Here is a 15323-nt window from a genome sequence, read left to right as displayed (position 1 = left end):
CACTCAATCCTAAAGCCGAGAGGAGGGGAAAGATGGCCCCATGGAAACCCCAGCAAGGGTACGTAGAGGAATGGAACTGGAATTAGACTGTAGAGGCTGGGTGAATGGCCACTGTACAAGACGTCTGTGTTACAGAGACAGGGGCATGATTTGGGTGTATTTGGGCCTCTTTTAATGCTTCTCTGGTGGCCAGATCTGGCCAGTTGAAAATTCCCTTGATGGAAGGAAACTCTCTGATGTCACATTGCCAACACACCTACTCCTGTGCGATCCCCCAAACCAGCCCCACTTCGGGGGAGGAGAGTGTCAGGGGCAGAGAGGTGTTTGCCACAGGCATGGCTCTCCCACAGGCTGCTGTATCATACACTGGGGCCAGGACTAGGCCTCCCTCATTCAGCAGCCCCAAGTGGAGTCTCAATTCAGCAGAGAACCTGGCCCAATGTCTCTCATTTTGTCCCGAGTTCTTAAAACTTTACGCAAGGAGAGAAAAGCCCAGCAATAGCTACAGTTCGAGGTGCACATGCCGCATTGAACGCATGCATCCATTCTGAGCAACAGAGTCCGACTGACTGAGAGTCTCCGCTGCGGAGGGGTAATCATGCCACCTGGGACTCATTAGCTAATGGTTACAAAAATGTAATGAAAAGCATTTCAGAAATGCAGTGCTAAACTTCCAGAAGTGTCATTACAGGCTGGACACACATTTTGGCAGCCATGTTATCACGCACATGGCCAGCAGCTGAACATCTCATTGCTCCAGCTCCACTCCACAGCCCATTGCATCACCTAACGCACCACTGCCAATAATCTATAGCAATCTAGGACATTTTCAGCATACCCGTTTCTGCACACGCACCTGCCAACAAAAATGGCGGTTGAACTAATTAGTGCATCCAGCTAGGGCAGCTGGGCATCCAACCATATGATCTGCATGCATGAAGGACCCTATTTGCTGCACTGGCTTCAGCCGAAGTTTTGCCAGAGTACATTTCAAGTAAGGAATGCAGGACCTGGTCCAAAGCAGATGCTCAGCCACATCTCTGTGCACAGCAGATATTGAAATGATATTAGTTTGGGACTAGCTGAAAGTTCATCCCTAGAAAGCAAGGAGTATTTCCTTTATTTTCCCATAAAGCACCATGTATATCTTTGGCTGTATAAAACAAAAAAAATAATAATGAGAAATGTAATATGCAGAAGTCAGGGAAGCACGGGGTCAAATGGCTATACCTTTAACCCTCAGCATCCTAATACAGTAGTATTTGGGGGAGCAGTAGTGCCCCCAAATGGGAAAGCATTCTGCTGCCAGGCCTAAATGAAACTGCTCCCTTAGCCTAAGGAAGCACGTCCATAAAGTTATTCTGATGAGTGAATCCACTTTTTAAAAAACTGTTCCTTGTGAAATGGGGAAAACCCATGTTTCCCTCCCTCTACAGATTTTGCAGTTCAACAACTATTCCTGAAAAGGGTTTCGTTAAACACCACTCCTCATTGTTCAATAATCACTGGCTGAAAGCAAAATACTGCTAATAGGTTAGCAGGGCATTCCTGCTAGTGGGATGAGTCAAAGTGAGATCAATAAATAATTGCATTTAAAGAATTATCGCAATCCTATCCAATCTTTTTCCTAGTTAAAAAGGCTGAAAATACACCCCAGACAGGGGTTCTCACAGATCTTGATTTATTTACGGATTACCAGCATCACACCGGATAATAATGTCTAACATTATACAGGTGCTTTCAAAACCACTGGCTTACCTTAAAAAGGTGATTTGTCTTTAATCCTGAAGGAGGGGTGGGCAAACAGCGACTGTGAACAGCTGATGTAACGCTGAGATTGGGCATTCAGGATGAATACTGGACTTGACTCAGTGCCCACTTCAATTAACATTGTACAAGGCCATAGTTGCACCATGTTCATGCCATGCTGTTCTGTCACTGGAAGCCACATCAGGTTTCCTAGTGGTGAGCGACAGGCAGCTGACAAGTCAGATTGGGTGTATGGAGGATGGCAGCATGACTGGAAAGGTGAGTGATGGATTTAAGGATATAATCCCCCAAGCCAGCCACCAACACTGCCCTGCCAAAAGCATTGCCATTTTCCACCTCCACTAGTGAGATTCAGGACATGTCCTAGGAGACACCCCCTCCACCCCACGGAGTCCTGCAAATTCCATACCGTTTCCTCCTCAGTAAAAACAAAATCTCCCTCCCTTTCTTACTTCTCTATGCAAATCCCTCGATCCTTCTATCCCTCCCCTCCATCTCCCCAACTTTCCTCTTGTTGGAGCCTCATGGAGCCTCCATGTAGCTCACCTACCTAGCAGCTGTTCCTCATGGTGGGTGCCCTGCCATCAGCGGGATGGCTGGGAAGCAAGCCCCCGGCGGCAGTCAGCAGGCGAACAGTCATCTATTCTGGGCGCGACTCTGCAGTGCACCAGCTTGCCGCGCAATAACATCCCATGCGGACACAGCCGCAGTACAGTGAAAATCCCGTGTACGCAAGCGTGTGTTGAGGCAGCGGGGGGGAAAAGATGCAGCTTTAGGCCCCAGTGACCAGCCTCCAGCTAGAGCAGCAGAGTCCAGCTTCTTGTTCCTTTCAGCCCTAGCTATCGAGCTGTGTGGGTTTCTCTCTTCAAGGCTCTCTTCACAAGAGAAAAGGCTAGAAATTTATCTTTGGGGTTTTTAAAAATAAAAGCTGAGCGATTCTCTTTTGTGGGGCCCAGACGCCTGGCTCTGTTAATGAGGAGCTTGTGCAAGTCCCCCTCTGCCTGCCAGTGCAATGAGAGAACTGCCTCAGGCCTGTAATCCAGAGTGACTCTGCTTCCCTGCCACAGGCCTCTGTGGCGCTCACTTCACCTCCCTTTTCCAATAGCACGCTCCTCCCGCTGCAGCCTCTGGAATTAGCACTGCACCAGCAGGATCCCGCTCTCCCATCCCTACTCTTGTTTGTTTGCAGTAGTGCCCATGATGAAGGAGCTAATAAAGCGAGTACAAATTTCTCTAATTGGGACAGCGTTTCCAGAGCCCTTTCCAAGGGAGCTGCATTAAGGAGCACTGATTAATGACAAATATTTCCAAAGAGCTTGGGCTGATAGCTACTACTTGGGCTATCAGTCAATTTAAAAGAAACCACTGGAGCCATTCAAATCCCTAATCTTAATCTAAGTGTTCATCAACTCTCTTCTTTCAGAAACCTGCCTAATCCCATGCTATCATTTGACATCGCTTGATGGTTAACTGTGCATTCTAACTCAAGGGAACCAGCACGCATGTGCTAAGCCAGGTACATAGAGCAGCACAAATTGTTCACATTAGAATTTGTGATGCGCACAAAACCTCCAAGGTTCCCTAAGTACACAAGCCTTCTGAGCTTACCCAACGGGACATCCTTCTCCCACCTGGTCCCCCACCAGTCATCCTGTGAAAATCCTTCACCCCATTCCTTATCCACTTCCACCCTGCTCTTAAACCTATCCAGCCCCATACACTGCATATCCCTGAAGCTCATCTATATGCAAATGAGATCTGGTAACTGCACTATCCGCAGCTCCCCAAAGAGGCAGTAGCATCCTGGAACTAATCTCTAATAGGTATTTGGCCTCTGGGCAGCCCAGGTCCTATAGAGGTGAGGCCAGCCAATGCACTGCTTTTGACAGGAGGTCACAAGAAAAGGGTGTGTGTCTAGCTGAGATTGTGATGTGGAGGTTCTCAGAAGAACGGCCATACTGGGTCAGACCAAAGATCCATCTAGCCCAGTAGCCTGTCTGACAGCAGCCAACGCCAGGTGCCCCAGAGGGAATGAACAGAACAGGTAATCATCAAGTGATCCATCCCCTGTCGCCCATTCCCAGCTTCTGGCAAACAGAGGCTAGGAACACCAACAAAACCTTTCTCCAAACCCAGAAAGATGCCTTCCTGGAAGGCATGTGTTACTCAAACACATGTTACTGGGCTCAAATAGAAATTTAATATTCTGTGAAAAACTGGTCAGACTAGATGATCTAATGGACAGGTGTGGGTTTGAGTTAATTAATCACTCCCTAGTTAGGACCCTAATGTATGGATGTTTGTTTGTTGTTGTTTTTAATTTGGCATTGGAGATTAATTTAAACTCTCTTTCAAAAAAATGATTCTTCTTGTAAATCAATCAGTTTTAGGCCCATTTGACCTGCCAGTGTCTCTTTAATGATTGATGAGCTGGAACACAAAAGTGAAACCCTCTCGTTTTAACTGCTCCCATCTGAATTTCCTTCACTGTACAAGTTCCATGAGAGACATTTTTTAAAAGGCATTTTGAGTTTCTGTCACTGATTCAAATTCTAGGTTTATAGCATGCTGCACTTCCATAGCATTATAATATGCAGAGCAGACATACAAATGGAGAATGGGCCATTAGCAAGAAATGTAACAGGACTATTTAATGAAAACATGCTCTTATTAGAAATGCACCACGTCTCAGGGACCACAGCAGGAATTTGTTAGGGTCCTTTAGTTTACTAGTGCTACTAATTAAATGCAAAATAGCAATATTGATGCAAAAAGCTATGAGGAAAATAGTTTATTAGATTCTTTTTTTTTCCCCTCTCTCCAAATGAAAGCATCCCCTTACAACTGACATGCTTCTTGGCCAAGATTATCAAGAAGACAGCCTGCAAATAATGAAATCTTCACTCAGCAGAGCGTGTCACTGCATTCAAAAATGGAGGGGAAGGGTTTAGTTCAGAACTGTCATCAGCCTCCTCCGATATGCCGTTGGCATGAGTTCACATGGTAACCAGTAGGTTTGCCATATCTCCCACTCCTTAACGAAAGAGCCTTGCTTGCCACCCATGCAACTAAGCACCCTGACAGTTGTCAAACCCTATTCCACTCCCTCCCTATCCCTTCCAACGGAGGCTGCATGCAGTGCCCATGCAGCTTCCTTTCTATTGTATGCCCTTGTTTCTTGTTGCCTTTTCTTCACTAGAAGGTCAGTCTCAAATAAAGACCTCTGTAAGTCACTGTACACAGCAGAACAAAGCTTCCATTTTAATCTCTCTGGACGTACAAACTCTCCTTTTCCACCTTACTGCAAGGGCTGTTCTTTTAAGCCTTCTGAAAAAAATCAAACCCCTCCCTGAGGGCATGCTCTGACAGTGTGATGCACCAATGGCCCGAATCAAAGGGAGATGCTACCTCAGGATCATTGAAAGAGGTTCAGCAGAGGACTGTGATGTTTATAATAGCGCAAACATTTTCAGTACATAAACACTGTATGTGCGCCTGCTCCTTCACACTTTGCTAATCAAAAGTACACAGTATCAGATGACCCTGAGAACAGACGGATTCTGCTTGTATCAAATAGAGCTGTAGTATCTCAATATTGAATCCTATTATACGAAAAGAGGTTGGGAGTAAGGGGGTTAGAATATAAGCTAAATACATTGGTGCGTCTTTGAAAAAAGTCAGCTGTAACTCCTGTCCATATTCTACCATTCTGAGGACCTGCATATGCAAGTATGAAATATTTGCTAGCATCTATAGGTCAGAAGATGCAGTTCACACTGGGAGATATTGATGTGGTTTATGATCTTGGCTTATTTTGGTCACCCACAACAAATATGTTCATTTTCCTAACCCAGACTTTTGCGTTGTTTAATTTTGCCTTTCAAATACATAAGGAACTTCCTGATTATTTCTCCATTGGCAATTAGAACTGATCAACTTAATACCTTTGAATAGCAGCATCTCATGAATAGTCAATATTCGTTTGATCCTCCAAGGTCCCCACAGCTAATCTTGAAGATTATGAAAAGTCTCTGGCTCGGTAACGGAATATCCAGTGAAAGTGAACACAGTACTACTAGGAAAAAGAGCAACTTCTGCTCCATGTCGTCCTCTCTCCATTCAGGGAGTTTGGCACAGTCCTGTCAGGGCAGCTCATGGCAGCACATCTTCTAGGGCAGTGGTTCTCAACCAGAGGCCACAAGCAGGTTTTAGGGGGGCTGCCGAACAGGACCAGCGTTAGACTCGCTGGGGCCCAGGGCAGAAAAAAAACGAAGCTCCACAGCACGGGGCAGAAGCCCAGAGCTCTGCCATGTGGAGCTGAAGCAGAAGCCTGAGAAACTTAGCTTCTAGGTGCCCCTGGTGGTTTGGGGCCCAGGGCAATTGCCTTGCTTGCTACCCCTTAATGCCAGCCCTGGCTTTTACATGCAGAAAACCAGATCTTGTGGCACAGATGGGCCGGGAGATTTTATAGCATGTCTAGGGCACCTCAGAAAGAAAAAGGTTGTAAACCCCTGTTCTAGGGGAGATACCTTGGGATGGGGTCTTGACATAGTGTAGAGATCTTGGGATCCCTTAGATTGAAGCTTCTTTTCCCCATAGATCCGTGGGCTCCATATGTTTTGAGGACAACACCCCCTCGGCACCTCTACACAGTCACAAGTAACTCGACCACTCAGGAGAGTATTCAACGGAAACCTGTCAGCATGAAGCTTACAAAGATCTGGGGCCTCTTCTCTCAGTACAATAAGGCCCCAAAACAATATGAAAAGTTGAACGTAAGATCAAAGTGGGAACATCTGAAGGAAATACAAATCCCAGCCTGTTGCTTGCTGAATTCTCACAATTCAGCAAGTTGGGGTTTTTTTTGTTTTGTTTTTTTTACACTGATAAGATCTTCTGAACACCATTTAATAATGATACAATGAGATAGACCAGACTTGACAGGTTTGCAATTAATTTTCATCAGCTCTTATTTACCTCTTTGATTCTGGCAGTTTTCCTCTTCTGAACTAGGAACACAAGCTCCCATTTTGTTATTTCGAATGTAGCAAAACCCCTAACGCGGCTGGTGTTTAAACATAATATCTGTGTGGATGAAATGAGTAATAATCAAAAATTTAAGTTCTGAGATGAACCAATAAAAAGTGGGAAAAATCAAAGCGGAGTCTGAGTCAACGCTCGTTCTGTTACACTTAAATAGCTAGCCAGTAATACTTGCGGAGAGGGTTCTCTCCGCACCCCACAGAGAGTAATTGGGGTGCATTGCCTCCAACTCCATAGGATATGGGGATGTTCTTCTGGGATAGGGGGATTTAGGAGGTTGTGGACTGTTTGCTCCTATACAAGATCAACAGAAAAACTGGCAGAGATTTACCACCAACTGGAGCTTCACAGCTCCTCCATCCTGGAGGAATCACCTTAAAAGATGGTCCTGGGTTTTAATGCAGGGAAAAGAAACCCTGATGACATGACCACTTATAAGGTGTGGGAAGAACAAGCCATGCACCCTAGGAAAACACTAAAAAAGGGATCCTCCCATAGTTCTCTGCAGCCCAGACCCTCTCCCGCAGATATTTTCCTAGAAAGGGAAGAAATATTCCATGTCATCCACTGAGACCATTTTTTTCAACTTCCTGAAAAAGTGTAAAGTTATCAAGGGTCAAATCCTGCCCACCATCAGCCAATAGCTCCAGTGGCCCTAAACTTATTACTCAACTGTAGTAGCGGTTCATTACCGCCGGTAGGCAAACCAGTGCTAGCACTTTTCCTCAGGCTCTTTTGTGAATGGTACTCTAGGGTCCCTCTGCTATTGTAATTATGACCCTCTCTGCCTGGCCTTGAGATGCCCCCACTTCCAGTTGGCTGGGCTTGAGTTGCTGCAAACATGGCAGCTGGGAGACTGCTGTCAGGAGAAGCCAAAGCACAATTCCAAGCACAACTGGATAAGCAGCAGTGGGAGCCAGCTGAGGTCTCATTCTAGAAAAGCAATAGATTTGTCTGGAGAGGATGAAAACCACTGAACTGCAACACTGCTTTTGGACAACAACAGAGGCAGTGACCCACAACCCTGAAGTAGAAGGCCTTAAACTGTTCTAGTCCCGATCTTCATATATAGCTACCTCCTAGTCTCAGTAATAGGATCTTCATCCTTGAAAACCACCATGACTTGGGAGTTTCTTGATAAACTGTTGTCTTATATGACCTTGGGCAAGTCACTCAGCCTCAGTTGTAAAATGTCACTTTCCTACCTCACAGGGGTATTGTGAGGATACACGCAGTAAAGACTGACCCACTTTGAGATCTGCTGATGAAAAGGACTAAATAAGAGCTAGATATTGTTACTCTCAGTAAGAAGCACTGCGGTGTTGCTACAGGATCTGGCTCGAAGGCCAAACTCAAATATGAATTACACCCTAAGTTAAACTACTGTATAAGCAATGACATGGCATACTATTGCCAACAGCAGAACAAGCAGCAAATTAAACACCTCTAGTACACAAACGAATATTTCACAGAAAACACTATAAAGTTGCGCTGTAAATTAAAGAAGAAAATCAGAAATATTCCATACACTACTCTGGGTTATGTTATAGCATGTTTACATACATAACAAAAATAAAAACAGCTAATACATCTTAGTATTTTCCACTGATAAATATGTAGATGAAGATAAGTGACTTAATTAAAAAATTAAGAGTCTAGATCTACCATTATTCAGTTCTTAAAAATATATATATTAGTGTTGCCCTGATTTACTACAGCTCAAACAGATTAGCAATATTAGCTAAGGTAAGAGTCAGAGAACAAATAATTCGTTAGTGTTATTAACAAACCCTAATAAAATGCTGTTGAGCAGATGTCACAAGAAGTGTGAATTATGCATTATTTGCTCCATGATATGTATATGATGAAAATATATGATGGATTTTTAGAACAAGAAAGATTATCTGGGAAAGGTAAAGAAGAGATGGGGGGAAGTATTCATTAAAAGTTTAAAATTAAATGTTTACAAATTTTATTGTAAAACAGTACGATTCTGTATTATAAAACCCATCATTAAAGCTTGATACACTGAGACAAATTAAGAGACTAAATCTAATCTATAGTATTGGCTGGAAGTTAGAATCTTATTTTCCATGTACTATATAGTTTGAAATATTTGCACATCAAAACAGACTCTGCTTTTACACTTGGGATCCCAAAGCTTTGTAAAAGAAACTGTGAAAAGAGTAAACTTTGAATCTCAATTTCTTCAGGAAGCAGAGTTTTTCTAGTCACCGTAAGTGTCCTTTTCTTCTCAGGGTGACCTTAACTTTCAGATTTGTAAAATGGTTTCCCTTTGTGTTCAGTTCTACTGTGTAATACATTTTAAAAATAACTATTTATCTTCTTCAATATATTAGTCAAATATACCAGGAGAAGCCTCTTTGGGTATTTTTGTTCTGAAGTTTGCACAAGCTTAAGTCACTGCTGATTTAAAAGAAATGATACATTTAGTAACAAGCAAACAATCATGAATATATTTGCTGGAATGCCATCTCTGCATTCGCCTATGTCAGCATATTTAAGTGTATCAGTTGTAACTATATATCTATGTATATCAACACAGAGCAAGACATAACCTACTATAATTTGAAAAGAATGTTTTACACTACACATATTACACTGTTTCCAGCCTGATTCATAGGCCTGAGTTTCTGAAAAATGTAAATGAACTGCAAATTGACAAAGCTGTTTTTAAGTTAAGTCGGGTTTATTTGTGAAATGCAGGAATCAATACGTTACTCAAAAGGGTGTATCTGTGCAAAAAAGTTTAATATTAAAACAGATTTCAATGCTTTTAGATTTTGCACTGCTAATCATCATGATCTCAGCTACTTCCACTTTGTAATGACAATAATGAATAAACATGCTGTAATGAAGGACTCGGACCTAACAAGCTGATCAATTGTTAATTCTATAAAATGACTAGAACGTGTCCTTACTATCAATATCTAAATCAACATCTATTTGTGAAACTAATGTGACTAATGTATATCCTCCAGCTAGTCTGGCCCTTCTCCTTAATAATGTTATCATCATTTTGGTCATATTTAAGGGGAATTTGAACAGAATTATTTTCTTGTGCTTTTTAAAAAAAAAGCAGTAGCAGCAAAAATTGGTTTGACATTTAAAAACAAATTGCATATGTATTATATGGAGGGTGCAGTTTTACTGATAGAAATACAGAAAGATCCATTCAAAAACCCATTTTATAATGTTATTCTTAAACCTTATTGTTCATAACCAAACAGCAATTTTAGTAAAGTAGCCAAAGTATAACTTTTATTACACCTTTTGCTTTAACCCTTTGTGTAGCAAAAGAAAAAAAGATTTTAAATAAAAGACTGCAGTACATGATAACAACAGAACATGTTATTTGTATATAAAAATATACTTACACCAACATTACAAATTGGTTTATTTAGTATGGTGTTTTTAGCAAAGAGGAGAACCAAATTGGTAACAATCAATTTTGCAGCAAAATTAAAGTATATATATTCTAAATACAAATAGCTACAAAATTATTACATATAGCTGCCATCATCTGCTACAGTCCTAAGCAAGATTTAACATTAATAGCTTATTCACTGCTAAAAGTCCAATTCAATGAGAAATATGTTCAACTTCCACACTGCAAAAGCCTACCAATGCTAAAAACATTGATTTTCCTCTGGCTTTCATGGCCTTTTGCAAAGAGACTGGTTAAATGCTGGTCCCCTTAATCCTCCCAACAAAACAACAAACAGAAAGCTGGAGAATAGATTGTGACTAGAGAACAAATTTGATCTGTAGTTTCTGAAGTATATTAACATTATCTGAGAAATACTCAAATTTAGATACAACTTGTTAAAATGAAGCAATTATGGGCCTGATCATTTCACCTTTACTCATGCGAGTAAGTCCCATTGCAGAATCCAATTCTGGTTGCAGGGTTCTGTAGACAGAAGCAGGGTCAGAATTCTTTTGTCCTTACGTATACATAACTGCTGCTCAAGTCTGTGAGAGTACTGGATACTGTACCTAGGGGATGCAGGATTATACCTTAATTTAACTATTTAAATCCTAAACAACTGTATTGCCCTTTTAATTGGTTTGTTTCTCTCTATACTGCATGGGGGAATGGAATAGTGCAAATGAAATGGAGCTCAAAAGCTGATTTAGAGTATCATATGCAGTAACTGGAGCATTTCTGGATGCATTATTGGTTGGCTTGGAGCCCATGCAAAATTGTTAAGAACTGAAACTCATGTAACAAGTCATTGGAAGGAATATTTCCCCTACATTTGCAATAAGCGCTCACATTTTGACTAATAACTTTGATGTTGTCAGGGCTTTGGTTGGGGGAGGCAGTAGAACGGGTATGCTTCTGCACAGGATGGACATAAAGGGATGTTCTGGGGATTTTTCCAGGTTGGTGGGGGGCAGGGAGTTAATTTATTTATTGGCTGGCTGAGGTAAATTATCTCCATTGAATTATTTAATGCTGCAGGCAGGCTGAGTTAATATACGTCTATGTTAGCATTTAACATTGCTGGGTAGTTATCATTGTTATGGTAAGCTTAATTATTTTGAGGGTGCTCAAAGCGTCTGTATGGTCTTTTTATTGTTAAATCTAAATAAATGAATGTCCTGAACTATTAATGACATGCACAAGAAGACTAAAGTAGATTTTTTGGTAGAAGTGCTTTTAATTTATGAGGATATGCTGAATGCCATTCATTAGGGATCCATTCCTCTGATGCAGCATTCCATTAATCCTTCCATAAAATAAACCATCCCTCCCTGCATTCATCTGTGTCAGGTAGATCTAGAAATTGGAGGAGTTTCCTTCTCAAATAAGACTCTCCTAAATAGTAGAGTCACTGCAGATTTTTAAAGGTATGTGTTTGTGAAGATATTCGAATTATGTTAATACCTACTTATTTATGCTAAAACATTTAAAACTAAAACTAATAAATCATCCAGCACCAAATTAAAAGCCACTGTTAGATTAAAACTCAGTTTTTCCCATTTCTTTCCTTTTTTGCCCAGAATCAAGCAAACCCTGCAATTGGTAAATATTTTCCCAGTAACCCACTGGAAATACATTTCAGCTTCAGCCATGCAAGTTTCAAATGCTCTCTCATCCCATTCCTCAGAATAATGCATGTTCACCTGAAGTTTCAGAAACGCTGCTTAATGAACTGAAATAATGGAAGTGAATCCATCTGTTGAACCCCCTTACAGCAATTCTTCCATATTCCAACAAGTTATGAAACCATTTTCAGATTCAATTGCCTGAGTACTTTTATATACAAATGGGCTTGTACCTATATTTTGTTTAAATTTTATTGCATCAATCTTAGACTCTAGGTGCTTCACAGGAATTAAGCAGACAATATTTGGTACAAAAATTAACATATCAAACAGCCCATATTCTGTTAACGCAAGCGCAGCAGATAATCCTCATGGGTCCTCTACACCTGTGTTCATGCTGCGTGGCTCCTTCCTCCATGAGTAGTTCCACTGAAATCAGTGCAGCTACACCTGGGAGTAAGGCACTACGCCACAGGACTAAAGGCAAGAGAGTCAGGCCCAGCAACAACAACTCTGAGGCCTGGTCTACACTAGGCGTTTAAATCGGTTTTAGGAGCGTAAAACCGATTTAACGCCGAAACCGTCCACACTAGCAGGCACCTTATATCGATTTTAATGGCTCTTTAAAGAACTTTTGAATATTTCCTGTTTGCCCGTCGAAATCAAAATAAAAAAGCTCCCCGCATGGACCACGGATGGGTAAAACAATCCTCTGACTCTTTTACATGTCACCTATCTTTACTGAATGCTGCATGATGGTACAAAAGATGGAAATCCATCCTCATCATCAGCATAAGCTGATGCGTACAAAATGATGGGAAATCTATCTCATGATCAGCTTCAGCTGATGGGACAGGACTCCTGGACTAGCAGTGGGATGCTGGGCTTCTCTCCACACACTTAATGTCCTGTCTGGACTACTATAGCAGCTGGAGGCTGCTTTCCATTTCATCTCACAACTAGTCAGTCAGTGTGTCTGTCTCCTTCATTCTTTATTAATTCATCACACAAGGGGACGAATCAACAGGTGGGGTTGTTACAGGAGCACCCCTGTGAAGCATACAGATACACAGAGCAGGTGGTTCTCTAGCACACTTGCCTATATATTAGCAGCACAGATTCTTTTTTATAGATCATCCTCAGTTCCAATTTATGGAATCTCTGCTGTCTTTTGCCCCATCAGGCACTGGGATCTCAACTCACCTCATCTATCCCACCATGCAGCCTAGTCACCCATTTCCTCCCACCACACCTACGAAAAGAGGCGGGGTGACTATGGCCACAGAGCTTAGATTCATAGGGAGGCCCTGCCAGCCACAAAGACCTCCTAGGCAGTTCTATGGACCACTTCAAATCCAGAAACAGCAACTGTTTGCCTGTTGTCAAACCACAGCTCCTCTAACGAGCAGCTAGTGGAGCCTCCAGCAACAGGCGCAAGGGATGCAGTTAGCTGCACATGGAGACCAGCAAAGCCAACCACCCAACTTTTTCTGTTCATTAACAGAGAGCAGAAGGAACTTCAGAACCCCTGTGCTCAATCGGAGACAGTCCACTGGAGCAGCAATTGTAGGAACCTGGGGGGACGGCTCAGTCAATTTCCCCCACCAGCCTGAGTGTCGGGGGGTACAGGGCAACAGCAGAAAGTAGCCCGGTCCACAAAAATTTTTTTCAGAACTCATCATTCCCAATGGCTGGGAGCAGGAGAGGGGGGTGAATGGAAAGGATTTGTGGGGTACCCACTAAATGTGCCCTAGGATCTTCTATTTTTTGGAAGCAGGCGGGGGGATTAGGGAGACCCAAAAATTTTACTAGGATGGATCTACTATGTCATGGCTTGGATCCTCAAGGGTTATTGGTGCTGAAGATCCAAACCAAGTTTCTTTTATTTTAAAAAAATTATAGTTAGTCTCAGCAGGTTGAATGAATTTTACCAGGAAAAATAATAAATGATGCTTTTTTCTGAAGTTGGAAACTTGCTGTCTCCAATGTTATTAGCATGTTATAGTGATTTAAATTAAAAAGGAAACATTTATTTTATCACCCTGATTTCATCTCAATGCAATATAACATTCTAGAAACAGGAAAATATCACAGCTTAGCATCCTAAATTCACTACTGTAACAAGATGAATCCTTCCTTAGTAATGAAAACTTCTGCACTTCACTACATAAATACATCTGCAATGTACTTCTATTCACTGATCAAACTACCAGGAACACACAAACTTTTCACTGACTAGTGGGAACACCACAGACATCCTAAGGTAACTAGACCCAACCAGTCATACATACCCTGATCCTAAAATACCACAACCTCAATAATGTTAAGCTGGGATTCCATTCACCCACCAATAACTTATGTTAAGGTTTTAATCCTAATACACCCATGTCTCTTGCACACCCATGGGAGAACAGAATCCTGCTATTTAATTGCTATATCATATTTTCAAGCTATCACAATTTTCTGTGCATTGCAATGTTTGCCTCTGAAAGACATCTCAATACAAAAACCAAAACTTAATTTTGCAAAGAATTATTAAACATTCAGTGCCATTCTGTCTGCTTCGAGGCCTAGATTTGGCCCTCACTCTTACTAAAGCTAGTGAACAAAGGGCCAAATTCTCCACAGACTTAAATAATTAATAACCCTTGAAATCTGTGTCCAAGGAGAATGTGATGCATAGTTTGTAAAATGCAAGCAGAGATTCTGATATCCTGGACTGTACAAACACGAGCCAGAGGTTTGCAATTCATTTAAAAATTGTTAAAAGATCTACTAGTTGCTTTATCCAAGCCTAGGGCTTGCTCTGACAACCAGAATTGGGTTTTCTTTCTTCTTGATACAGCCCAGAAAAATTGCTTATTGCCATTTTAGAACCAAATTGTCGGTGTCCCGATCTACCTTTACCAGGTGTGAGTTGTTCCCACAATTAGAATGGCCAGACTTAGCCCAACTGAAAACACACACCTCTTATCAGCAGGACTTTAACAACATAATTAAACATGTACTGCAGGTAGTGGTTCAGAAAACAAAGGCAGCAAAGCCCTTTTTTTTAAATAAACAAAGTATATTAACCAAACTCTGTTACCTGCAGTACTGCATGCAAAGCATGGTTTATAAATACTGTTGCTTGCTTTATTTATCATTGCTCGTAGTCTCCCAGAACACAGGAGCTGTCATTTCAAACAAGAAAAAGAGAGACGTTCTTTGTGTGAGCACTTTGTTGAGGAGAATATTCTACAAGACAGACCTGACCATGAAGGTTCTATTATCAAAGCTCTCCCTTCCGCTGTGTTTCAATTACTAATACATTTTACAAAAAATTAGTAGCACCACCATGAAATTTGGTTCTACTTTTTTTTATTTGGACTGTCCACTGGCATACTCTATTGGAGTCAATGGAATTAAGTCCTAGCAAGAGAGGAATCAGGGCC

General features: G+C 41.6%; 1 protein-coding gene across 5 annotated transcripts in view; it reads right to left on the bottom strand.

The window, feature by feature from the left end:
• Positions 1-15323, bottom strand: part of TAFA4 (TAFA chemokine like family member 4) — a 128981-nt gene that overhangs the window by 84672 nt on the left and 28986 nt on the right. The window contains exon 1 of one of the 5 annotated variants that reach the window (XM_039546109.1): positions 11968-12058. The exons of 2 other annotated variants lie outside the window; for them this stretch is intronic. The gene's annotated coding sequence lies outside the window, so the exon portion shown is untranslated. Of the gene's footprint in view, positions 1-6747; positions 6767-10694; positions 10798-11967; positions 12059-15323 lie in introns of those variants that run through there. 2 more of the 5 variants (XM_039546107.1, XM_039546110.1) reach the window with 2 other exon arrangements.

Source organism: Mauremys reevesii, linkage group 7, assembly GCF_016161935.1.
Source record: "Mauremys reevesii isolate NIE-2019 linkage group 7, ASM1616193v1, whole genome shotgun sequence".
Classification (NCBI taxonomy): Eukaryota; Metazoa; Chordata; order Testudines; family Geoemydidae; genus Mauremys; species Mauremys reevesii.
Note: the sequence above shows the minus strand (reverse complement) of the source record. Positions and strands in the feature narration are given on the sequence as shown.